Consider the following 12,210-nt stretch of genomic DNA (forward strand, 5'->3'; position numbering starts at 1 on the left):
CACTGCCGGTACACCAGTCAAACACAGCTCTGCAATCAAGGAACTAATGGATGCCCTCCTACTCCCTGAAGAAGTGGCCGTTTTGAAAGTCAAGGCACATGGGAAGTTGGATACAGATGAAGCAAAGGGCAACCATTTGGCTGATCAGACTGCTAAGCAAGCAGCTAGAGATTTGCAGGAAGTGGATGAAGAAGTGTCCGGACAAAAAGAAGAAGTTCCTATCTTTACCTTGCAAACTCTTCCTACTGATCTGAGAATTTTGCGAGAACAGCAAGCTGCAATTACCCCTGAAGAAATCCAGAAATGGAAGAAGAAAGGAGCTGTCCTAAAGGACGGAATTTACTACAACAACTCTAAATTTTGCCTTCCAAGAAATTTATATCCAGCAGTTATCCAATGGGCACATGGACCTGCACATCTGTCAAAAGACCTAATGGCCGCCCTCATTCAAAAGTATTATGAAGCACCTGGAATCACAACCCTGATTAACAGCTTCTGCAAGGCCTGTGTCATTTGTGCAAAATGCAATCCAGGAAAACCAATCAAGGTGCCTGCAAAGCACCTAGCAAAACCCATGTACCCATTCCAGAGAATTCAAATTGATCACATCCAAATGCCCAAGAGTGGGCCTCATGAATATGCACTAGTAATAGTGGACATGTTCTCAGGCTGGCCAGAAGCCTACCCTGTGACCAATATCACTGCAAAAACAACCGCAAGACGCCTACTTACAGACATTGTATGTAGATTTGGACTTCCAGAAGTCATTGAAAGTGATCAGGGCCCAGCCTTTACAGCAACAGTGACTAAAGAAATTTGGACTGCTCTGGGGGCGACCCTAGCCTTTCACACCCCTTACCACCTACAAAGCAGTGGTAAAGTAGAGCGCATGAACGGCACTCTAAAAGCCAGAATGTTAAAAATGTCACAAGAAACAAAGATGCCCTGGCCAGAAAGCCTGCCAATAGCTTTATTCAGCGTTAGGCACACACCTAGAGGGAAGCATTCGTTATCCCCATATGAAATTCTATTTGGGACAGCACCCAGACTAGGTTGTTATTATCCGCAGCAGTTACAGCTTCAATCAGATGTTTTAGTAGACTATGTAACTGAACTTGCAAGTGCCTTGAACAAAATACATGCCCAAGTTTTCTCTTCAATTCCAGATCCTGATTTGGACACAGGTACCCACAACCTGCTTCCCGGAGATTGGGTTCTGGTTAAGAAGTTCGTGCGGAAAAGTACCCTGGAACCAAGATTTGACGGGCCATTCCAAGTTCTCCTGATCACCGCAACCTCCGTCAAATTGGCCGGCAGGCCACATTGGATCCACGCTTCCCACTGCAAGAAATCTCCTGCCCCAGAGGAAGCAGATACCGCACAACCATGTACCTCTGGTACATTGTCTCCTTAATTAGTTTAATTAAGGCCCAGCAGGTAGCCATCACCAAAGATGCTAGTGGGTACACCTTCTGGTATAATTCATCATGCACCCGTGTGGCTACCTATACCTTTGATTATTGTGACATCGTAGAATGCCCATTCTCTACAGCACAAATCCAGAATATCTATAGAGATATCCCTCATGCAAAAGACCCATATGTTTGTGTAGTTGACTCTGGGGGGGGGCGGGGCCTGACCGCTGAACTGTGAGGAAGCATGCCTCACCGGCTCCTGCAATTCAGGGCAACCAAAGCTAATTTGGGGCACCAAAACGGCGTCACAATGATCCCTCATGGCCACCAAGCGACAGGCGATACTGGGGCGCACAAATGGACACCACATAAGCGAAGATACCCCTCAGGCGCACCCAGAATCCAGACGAGGCCTACCAGCATGGCGGGCGCGGGGAAGACGGCCGCTTTCCTGCTGCCTGTACCAGCCAGGTGCCGGCCTCCGAGCCCTCGTTTCCCCCCCCCCTGGACCGGTGGGGGTCATCCCGGTCCACCCGCTCACGATCCCCACGAAAGGAGATGAGCGGTTGAAACAACCACGAGACATAGCAGATGCAGAAAAGGCGGACAAAATGGCGGACAGCAACCACGCCTCAGCCTTCCACAAGGCCAGACGAGACACGGAGCTCCGGCTCACCCGCATATTCAACTCCTTCTGGGAGCAGTTGGAGAAACTGGCGTGGCCCTCGGAGTCGGGGATCAAGTCGGACGGCAAGCATAGAGAACCAGCACGTAAGACCCCAGTGGGAATCCCGGCATATACCGCCGGCTCTCTACCCAGACCCCACAGGCTCCCGAGAAAGACCGCCCTGCTAGCGGAGACCCGTAGCCTCACTAAGGGCAACCACAGCCGGACCCGGGTAAAACATACCGGGGCGCAGCAGTAAGCTGGTGGCGCCGAAACCAGACTCCCTGCCCGGCCAAGATGCAGAGAGGTATGAAGCACCCCATTTACGCCAGCAAACAACTGACCACAAAGCAAACCATGGGGGCCGCAATAGCACGACGCCACGAACACAGACCCAGCCTGCCGACACAGAGATGGATAGAGCCTAACACCGGAGCCGCTTCCTACCTGCCACGACAGATGCTAGCCCACGCTCAGATGTCTCACCCAAGCACTGCCGGACCGGGTGCAACACGGACCGCAACAGAGCTGCAGCAGACTGTGCAGGGGGAGCCCATACAAGGCATCGGATGAACCACTGGGACTAAATGACTAACTATGGACTCTTCACCAGCCCTATCTTCCTGTTTATTTTTGCTTTAAAAATTTGTTTATTTAATGTTCAGGTTTGCTTCTCACAACTCCCATCACTCGCAGCCAACACAGCGGTCTGCATATTAAGCTACAATGCTAATGTAGTTAGGGAGCTTTACATAAACTTTAGCTGGAACCACTGTCTCAGCCACAACCATGCCACTAATCTCTCCAGAATAATAGCCCTCTATTGAAATAGCATGGTATAAAGGCGATGCAACTAAACGTGTTAATCATCTATGTTTTCTCTTCACATTAGTTATTTTAACTAAATCTTACTTTGCTGGAATAAATGTTTAGCTAAGCTTATAGATACAAAAATCGTGCAAAATCTTGCCTATTTCTAGAGGCTTATAACAACATTAACCTAACAAGTATACTCACTGAGATTTATAAATGTTGAATACTAGACATATGGCTCGCTCTGTTAATCTGTTAATTTGCGATGTTTACTCCTTTTATTAATCTTTTAACTGCACTCTTGTAAGTGAACAAAACATTAGCCAGCTCTTAGATAATCTAGTACTCACTCAACAGTTAAGCGAAGTAATTTCTCATATATATTTCACTAACGCTATGATGTATCTGCTGATTGTTAGCAACTAAAAAACTTAAAAATGTGCCTGAGTAATAAATGTCACAACATGTACTGCAAATTGAAATTACTCATACCTTGACACGCTGTTGTGGCGAATCAAGGCTGTTTGTCAATTCCTGTGCACAATAAAATAAAGAATTTAAAAAAAAGAATGACTCTGAGAAAGCCTGGAGGAGGCACACCAATGAAATTAATTCTTAATATTGAGCATCCAAGCCCAACAGATGCAGACCGATATGTATTGGGAATGTATTGGAAAAAGGGTTCCTATACTAAATTAGGGCATTTCTACCTTAAAGATATGTGTAATTCCCCTGAGTGGCGAGGAGCCACTCACATGGTCACAAACCCATTAAAACCACACATCCAGTCCTTTAAGGACATGATGGCCATTGCTAACCCCACCTTCGAAGATACCATGGCCGCTGAAACAGGTTTTAATGATATTAACCTATGGTTAGAATGGATAAAATATAATGCCAACAAACATAACAGAACCGCATGCTATGTGTGTGGTGGTGCCCGGCCCCATCTGGGTACTGTACCTTTGACCCTGCCAGTAGATGTAGAAAATTGTGTTTTAAGTCTTTTTGCCTACCAATACAATGTTAACAGGTCCATATGTCAAGGATGGACAGCAGAATATCCTCTTCTAGCGAAAGGTGTCAGACCCCCTAATGGTATTACCGTATATAAAGGTAATTATACTTGCTATGCCATGCATGATGGGATTGGTAAATTTGTGGGTAACTTTCCCAAAGGTTATTGTGCTACATCCAGAACTGTTCCTGTACGTTTACTGCAGCATCACACTAGGTCACTGGGAGACATTTACTGGTTGTGTGGGGATTTACAGCTAAGATCCAGTATGGACACGGAGTGGTGGGGGGAGTGTACTTTGACCAAGGCCATTATGCCTATACACATTATCTCTGACACACACCTCAACACCAATGAGTCCAGCCACACTAAGGTTAAGCGTGAAGCCCCAGTAAAAGGAAGTTTTGACCCTCACATTTACATTGATGCCATTGGGGTGCCTAGGGGGGTACCCAATGAGTTTAAAGCAAGAGATGAAGTTGCTGCAGGGTTTGAATCAATTTTTACCATAGTTACCGCAAACAAGAATTTAAACTGGATAAATTACATTTATTACAACCAACAGCGTTTTGTTAATTACACCAGAGATGCCCTCCAGGGATTAGCCGAACAGTTGCAGGCCACATCCCAAATGGCCTTCCAGAATAGAATGGCCCTAGATATGATCCTAGCCGAAAAAGGAGGGGTATGTAAAATTTTGCCCGACACCATGACATGTTGTACCTACATCCCAGAAAACACAGGCCCTAATGGTAAAGTTACATTAGCCATAGCAAAATTAAATGACCTCTCAGAAGAGTTGAAAAGGAATTCTGGGATAAAAGATCCCTGGGACAGATGGTTTGGTTGGATGATGGGTTGGCAAAAGGCTTTAATGCATATTGGTATGGCAATACTAATTTTTCTTTTTATCTTTGCTCTTCTCTTTTGTTGTGTCTTCCCTTGTCTGAGGAAAGCCCTCACGAAGACTGTTGACCAAGCGGCACCCACTTTCACACATCTTGAAGTTGATGACCAAGATTTCCAGGATCTCAACTCACCCTGTTTGCCGCTGCAATCTATCCCTTTTGATGATAAAGTGCGAGAGTTCTAGGAAGGGACCACCTTAGGGACAGCATCTGTCAGTGAATGGTAAAGACCCCGTGTGGAGAAGTGGTGGGTTAGCCGCCATGGGCCACCCATGGGTGTGAAGTGTTCGAGAGCCATACTGACGATGAGTTAGCCTATTAGGGTCAGAATTAGGGACAGACTTGCACTTTGCATTAACACCTAGCTAGCGGCCACGGGGTTTCTGTGCCTTTGGGCTAACACGTCTTCTGGTATTAACAAATAAAGTTTTATCTCTTAGAATCTAACATTTCATAGGGGGGACTGATGTAGAATTATTAAAAAATCTTTATTGAACTTGTATTGAATTATTGCACTAACTCCATTTTAACCTGATGCTGTGACAAATCCTCCATTTTGTCCTCATAACCTGACTTCTCCATTTGAAAACTACATTACATGACAGAATTTCTCAGCACATCTAACACAATAGACAAAGACTGTATTCTCCATAAGGACATGACTAACCCAGGAACTGTTGAATTTCCCCTAACTCGCAACATAGTATAATTTAAAGGCCATGAGAACACAGTAGTAATGAAATGTTCTATTCATAAGAGACCTTGCACCTGACCACAAGACCTGATATCACTGACCGTGTAAAATGACGCTCAAGCCCCTTGTCCCCACCCGTGTCCAAAAAGAATACCACCTCTTGGTGGGTGGACACGAAGCTAACCACTTAGTTTTTGAGCCAATTAATTATATTGATAGGAGGACACTAATCCAGACACTTAACAATTAATCCAATTAATGATGTTTATTCACTGATATCTTGATAATCAATGATGACGAAAAATGCCTCTTAAAAGGGCCTGCGCGCCCGCTCTTGCTTCACTTGCCAATAAATTTCCTCGAAGTTATTTTAACCTGAACTCCGTGTGTCAGACTGAATTACTTCAGCGTATATACGCAATTCAATTCTCTTTAATTTGGACAGGAACAGATAGACATTTACACATTTTGGTTTACTGAAAAAGTACCATAACAGGGTACCTCAGGGATCTGTACTTGGACCCATTCCCTTTAATATTTTTATTAGTGATATTGCAGAAGGTGTTGATGGTAAGGTATGTCTTTTTGCTGATGATATACAAATATGTAACAGGGTTGATGTTCAACGAGGGATAAGCCAAATGGCAAATGATTTAGGTAAACTAGAAAAATGGAGTTGTAGCAACTGACATTTAATGTGGATTAGTGCAAGATAAGGCAGAGTATAGAATATGTGAAAGAGTCCTAACCTCTGAGGAAAGAGATTTAGGAGTAATTATTTCAGATGAATTAAAGGTAGGCAGACAATGTAATAGAGCAGCAGGAAATGCTAGCAGAATGCTTGCTTTTATAGGGAGAGGTATTAGCAGTAGAAAGAGGGAAGTGCTCATGCCATTGTACAGAACACTGGTGAGATCTCACTTGGAGTATTGTACACAGTACTGGAGACCGTATCTTCAGAAGGATATTGATACCTTAGAGAAAGTTTAGAGAAGGGCTACTAAACTGGTTCATAGATTGCAGGATAAAACTTACCAGGAAAGGTTAAAGGATCTTAACATGTATACTTTGGATGAAAGACGAGACAGGGGGATATGATAGAAACATTTAAATACATAAAATCAACACAGCAAAGGAGGAGACTATATTTAAAAGAAGAAAAACTACCACAACAAGAGGACATAGTCTTAAATTAGAGGGGCAAAGGTTTAAACATAATAATATAAGTATTACTTTACTGAGAGGGTAGTAAATGCATGGAATAGCCTTCCAGCTGAAGTGGTAACACAGTAAAGGAGTTTAAGCATGTGTGGGATAGGCATAAGGCTATCCTAACTATAAGATAAGGCCAGGGACTAATGAAAGTATTTAGAGTTTCTGTTTCTATACTCCCAGCCAATGAATGGCCAGCGGGATCAACTTCTGGCTTCTGCAGCTCTGTAAAAGCCGAATGTTGTCACTGGTCACTGGAGGACCCTAGGTACCTGGAAATGGGGCCAGTACTCCTGGCATTATAAGCACTACAGCAGACTCTCTATTTTTTTTCTTTGTTCAATCTTGCCCTATTCACCTCGTGGCCAGATTGCACCTTGTGGTCTATTGTCACCAAGTTCAAAATATAGTTCTGTTACTGCAGTGTCACAGGTATTTTGGATTATATAGTTATTTTCTAGATGTCTAACATTTTAGCATTCCTACTTAGACTTCTGGCAATGTTAGTCCTAATCTTGGTGGACCAAGCTAATATAAGCTGTGTATAACCCTACCGCTCTTGATCAAGTCTGTTGTCCAACTCAAGAATGACAGGTTGCTGCCTGTACTTCATAAAACCTCAGTTGTGGTCGTATACAATAAGCCGAATTATAGTAATGGTGGTGTAAGCCGGTTGTGTTGTGCCGGAACCGACGTTCGGGTAGGCCTGTTAAAGAGATGAATGGCTTAATAAAGTGAGTGGGCTGAACCAGGCAGTCTCAGCCCAGAGGAAGGGGAGGTCTGTGTATTTATAGGCCGTGTAACTCCTTCCATAATTACAGGCTTTGCCTAACGGCTCAGCCTTCCCATATTACCCAATTTGCTTTTACTTTATCTTTGCCTGTCATAGAAACGATTGCACAGCTATTGTATGGGCATGACTAAGACAGTTCTAAAACTGTTTATTCCAGAAGTTAAATTCCAGTCGTGTTTAACTTTTGTCCAGGTATATTTTGTCTGGTGTTGTCCATTCACGTCAGCTTTGTTTCAGATCTCAGATTGAAGTTACATTCAGTTCTAGATTGCAAGTCAAATCTAGTTCCAGCTACTAAAGTCAAAGCTTTGTAGAGTTACCTGTCATTTAGCCTTGTTAATATTCCTTAAACCTTAACCATTCAAAAACAGGCCTTTTTTTCTGACTCTTGTACAGTTTTAATCAACAAACTTTTATAGGTTTGCAATGAACAAATTAAACAAAAGCAATTGAAATAGCTCATCACAACGAATCGTTCAAGTAATTTCCCCAACTTCAACTGAAAATACGACGTATTATGACTTATCCAGTCTCAAAATTATGCAACCCCTTCATGACAAGCAACTTAGGTACTTAGTAGAGCATTCTCTTGCTTTTATGACCTGCTGCAATTGAGATACATAGCCAGACACTAGCTTCTGGCAGAGTTCCTGAGCAATCATAGCCCATTGTTCATAAGCAATGGCCTCCAGTTCAGTAAAATCTTTGATTTTGCTTGCTGCAACCGCCTACTTCAAATACCACCAGAGATTTTCTATGGGATTCAAGTCAGGTGACTGTATAATTTTCCAGGGCTTCTACTGCAACCAAGCCTTGGAGTAATTTGAGATATGCTTGGGGTCAATGTCTTGTTGAAAGGTCCAATGACGCCCAAGCTTCATCTTCCTTACAGACAGCATGACAATTTCTCTTTGGATTTCCTGATACTTCAATGAATCCATCTTGCCTTCCACATGCTGCAGGTTTCCAGTGCCAGAGGATGTAATGCATCCCTAGAGCATCACTGAGCCATCACCATGCTTAACTATAGGTAGAGTGTTATTTACAGCATATGCTTCATTCTTCTTCTTCCAGACATACCACTGATCCATTTGGCAAAGAAGTTCCAGTATTGTTTCATCGCTCCACAGAACAGAATTCCAAAACTTCTGTGGCTTATTTATTTGATTTCAAGCATATTGGACTTGACTTTTCTTGTGCTTTTGGGTCAGTAGTGGTGAATGTCTGGCATGGAAACCTTCTGCATTTAGAACGTGCCTTACTGTGCTTACTGAAGCCTCAGTGCCTATTGCCACCAAGTCTTGCTGCTGGTCTTTTGCAGTCACTTGATGGTTTTTCACAACCTGCCTTCTCAGAAATCTGGTTACAGTAATTTGATAGCTTCCTTTTTCTGCCCCACCCAGGTAGTGTAACCATAGAAACATAGAAACATAGAATGTGACGGCAGATAAGAACCATTCGTCCATCTAGTCTGCCCAGTTTTCTAAATACTTTCATTAGTCCCTGGCATTATCTTATAGTTAGGATAGCCTTATGCCCATCCCACGCATGCTTAAACTCCTTTACTGTGTTAACCTCTAACACTTCAGCTGGAAGGCTATTCCATGCATCCACTACCCTCTCAGTAAAGTAATACTTCCTGATATTATTTTTAAACCTTTGTCCCTCTAATTTTAGACTATGTCCTCTTGTTGTGGTAGTTTTTCTTCTTTTAAATATAGTCTCCTCCTTTACTGTGTTGATTCCCTTTATGTATTTAAATGTTTCTATCATATCCCCCCTGTCTCGTCTTTCCACCAAGCTACACATGTTAAGATCCTTTAACCTTTCCTGGTAAGTTTTATCCTGCAATCCATGAACCAGTTTAGTAGCCCTTCTTTGAACTCTCTCTAAGGTATCAATACCCTTCTGAAGATATGGTCTCCAGTACTGTGTACAGTACTCCAAGTGAGGTCTCACCAGTGTTCTGTACTGTCACGTCTAAACATTTGTTATGAAGGAACACAACTGCAGATTTCTTATAGTTTGAATATTTATTATAAAAGTAGAAGATATTGTGACGTTAAGTCCAATTACAGGTACTGTAGCTTTAATTAGTAAACGATAACTGAAGTCCACAATTACAGGCACTGTAGCTTTAAGTAATAAACGATAACTGAAGTCCACAATTACAGGCACTGTAGCTTTAAGTAGTAAACGATAACGGAAGTCCACAATTACAGGCACTGTAGCTTTAAGTAGTAAACGATAACTGAAGTCCACAATTACAGGCACTGTAGCTTTAAGTAGTAAACGATAACTGAAGTCCACAATTACAGGCACTGTAGCTTTAAGCAGTAAACGATAACTGAAGTCCACAATTACAGGCACTGTAGCTTTAAGTAGTAAACGATAACTGAAGTCCACAATTACAGGCACTGTAGCTTTAAGTAGTAAACGATAACTGAAGTCCACAATTACAGGCACTGTAGCTTTAAGTAGTAAACGGTAGTAATTAGCAGACACTGAATCAGAAAGAGTCTCTTAGTAGTATTAACGAATTAGGTGATAAGAAGTTACAATAGCTGTTCCATAGCATTTAACTGAAGCAAGACAGATGCAGCTAACTTGTATAGAGAATGAGTGGAAGTTAGCTGTAACTGGGTAGTTTTATAGAAGGACTTTGGAGACAGGAAATAACGGCTTTGAGATGTAACGCTTATCACAGAGGTTTTACTTAGCTTCCGGCACATAGAACACTGGTTCCCAAGATCTCCTCAGAGGCGGTTATCATAAGTGAAGAGAGTTCAGCTTTAGTCGTGGATGAGGAGAGGTGAAGGGAACTTGAAGTGTCTTCCAGTCCGGTCCGGTAACAGAGGGCTTTCACAACGAAGTTGTAGCCGGTTCGTGAGTACGGAACGTAGTTCAATAATCCAGCGTCGATCAGCTGGTGCGGTCGGATTAAATAAGGAGACCGCATCATAAAGGGGTGTGGCTAGGCTCCGTGGAACCAGGAAGTAAGAGGATACCATAGTTAAGGCATGACAGTACCCTCTCCTTAATGAGCAACCTCTGGGTGCTACTGACTTGGTTTAGAAGGGTAACGCTTGTGAAATTTGGAAATCAATTTGTCAGCATGAACGACAGAGGAGTTTTCCCATGTATCTTCATCAATTCCATATCCTTTCCATCTGATGAGGTATTGTAAAGAGCCACGATGGATCCTTGAATCCAGTATACTTTGAATTTCGTATTCTTCTTCACCCTGGACCAATATGGGATCAGGACAAGTAGTGACATTTCTATGGAAAGGGTCAGGATGATGAGGTTTTAGCAAGGACACATGAAAAACAGGATGTAGTTTCAAAGTAGGTGGAAGTTTCAATTTAACAACATTACGGTTGATAACCGATATTATTGGAAAAGGACCAAGAAAAAGAGAACTTAACTTCTTTGATGGACGGTTTTGTAGAGATGTTCTTTGAGGAAAGCCAGACAAGATCACCGATTTCATAAGAGGGTGGAGGTTGTCTTTTTGTATCAAAAAACTTCTTTTGATTGGAGGAGGCCAATTCTAGATTTTCATGCAATTTCTTGAATAAAGAGGACATATGAGAGATTTGATTCGAATCGGAGAGGTTAGATGAAGAAACTGTCTGAGCAGGAAATGAGGAGGGGTGAAATCCATAATTGGATACAAATGGAGTCATTTTGCTGCTGGTATGAAAAGAGTTATTGTATGCGAATTCTGCCATGGGTAACCATGTTATCCAATCGTCTTGTAAGTGAGAACAATAACATCGTAGATATTGCTCTAAGCATTGGTTGACTCTTTCAGTTTGTCCATCTGTTTGAGGATGATATGCAGATGATAATTTACGTTGGATATGAAGAGTAGCACATAATGCATTCCAGAATTTGGAGGTAAACTGAGTTCCTCGGTCTGAAATGATTTCGTCTGGCAGTCCATGAAGTTTAACTATGTTGTCAAGGAATATTTTTGAAAGTTCAGAGGATGAGGGTAACTTCTTTAAAGGAATAAAATGAGACATTTTCGTGAAGCGGTCTACTACCACTAAAATGGTGGTATGATGGTGAGAAGGAGGTAGTTCCACCAAGAAGTCCATAGAAATGGATTGCCAAGGTCGTTCAGGAATCGGTAAATTCAATAATTGACCGAATGGTTGATGATGGACATGTTTGGATCTTTGGCATATAGAACAAGATTTGACATAAGATTCAATAGTTTGGTCTTGACGAGGCCACCAATAGTATCTTTTAGACAATTCAAGGGTCTTTTTTATACCTGGATGACCTGCCAGAGGAGAATCATGAATAAATTCAAGTACTTTAATTCTGAAAGAGGGAGGTACATAAATCCGGTCTTTAAAATAGTAGAGACCGTTTTTCTTGGATAATTTAATTGATTTAGGAAGTTCAAGAGCATCTTCACTGAGATCTTTAATGTCGTCAATAAGAGAAGAGAAGATTCCAATGACTGTAGGCGGAGGAGGTTCAAATATAGTGTCTTTATGGATCCTGGAAAGGGTATCTGCCTTTTTGTTTCTAGACCCAGGTCTAAAGACGAAGGTATAGTTGGTTCTTTGGAGATCTGAAGAATGGGAATTTGTTGTAAACATGTTTCTTTACAATAATGGGAGTTAAAGGTGAGAGAGAAGGGAGACCAAGAAATTTGAGGGTTGTGGTTCCT

At 42.3% G+C, this 12,210-nt stretch overlaps 1 protein-coding gene across 1 annotated transcript in view; it reads left to right on the forward strand.

Moving 5' to 3' along the window:
• Positions 1 to 8,148, forward strand: part of SPTLC3 (serine palmitoyltransferase long chain base subunit 3) — a 138,857-nt gene extending 130,709 nt beyond the window's left edge. The window contains exon 13 of the mRNA XM_063444035.1: positions 8,137 to 8,148. The gene's annotated coding sequence lies outside the window, so the exon portion shown is untranslated. The remainder of the gene's footprint in view (positions 1 to 8,136) is intronic.
• The last annotated feature ends 4,062 nt before the right edge of the window (positions 8,149 to 12,210 follow it).

This window comes from Pelobates fuscus, chromosome 2 (assembly GCF_036172605.1).
Source record: "Pelobates fuscus isolate aPelFus1 chromosome 2, aPelFus1.pri, whole genome shotgun sequence".
NCBI lineage: Eukaryota > Metazoa > Chordata > Amphibia > Anura > Pelobatidae > Pelobates > Pelobates fuscus.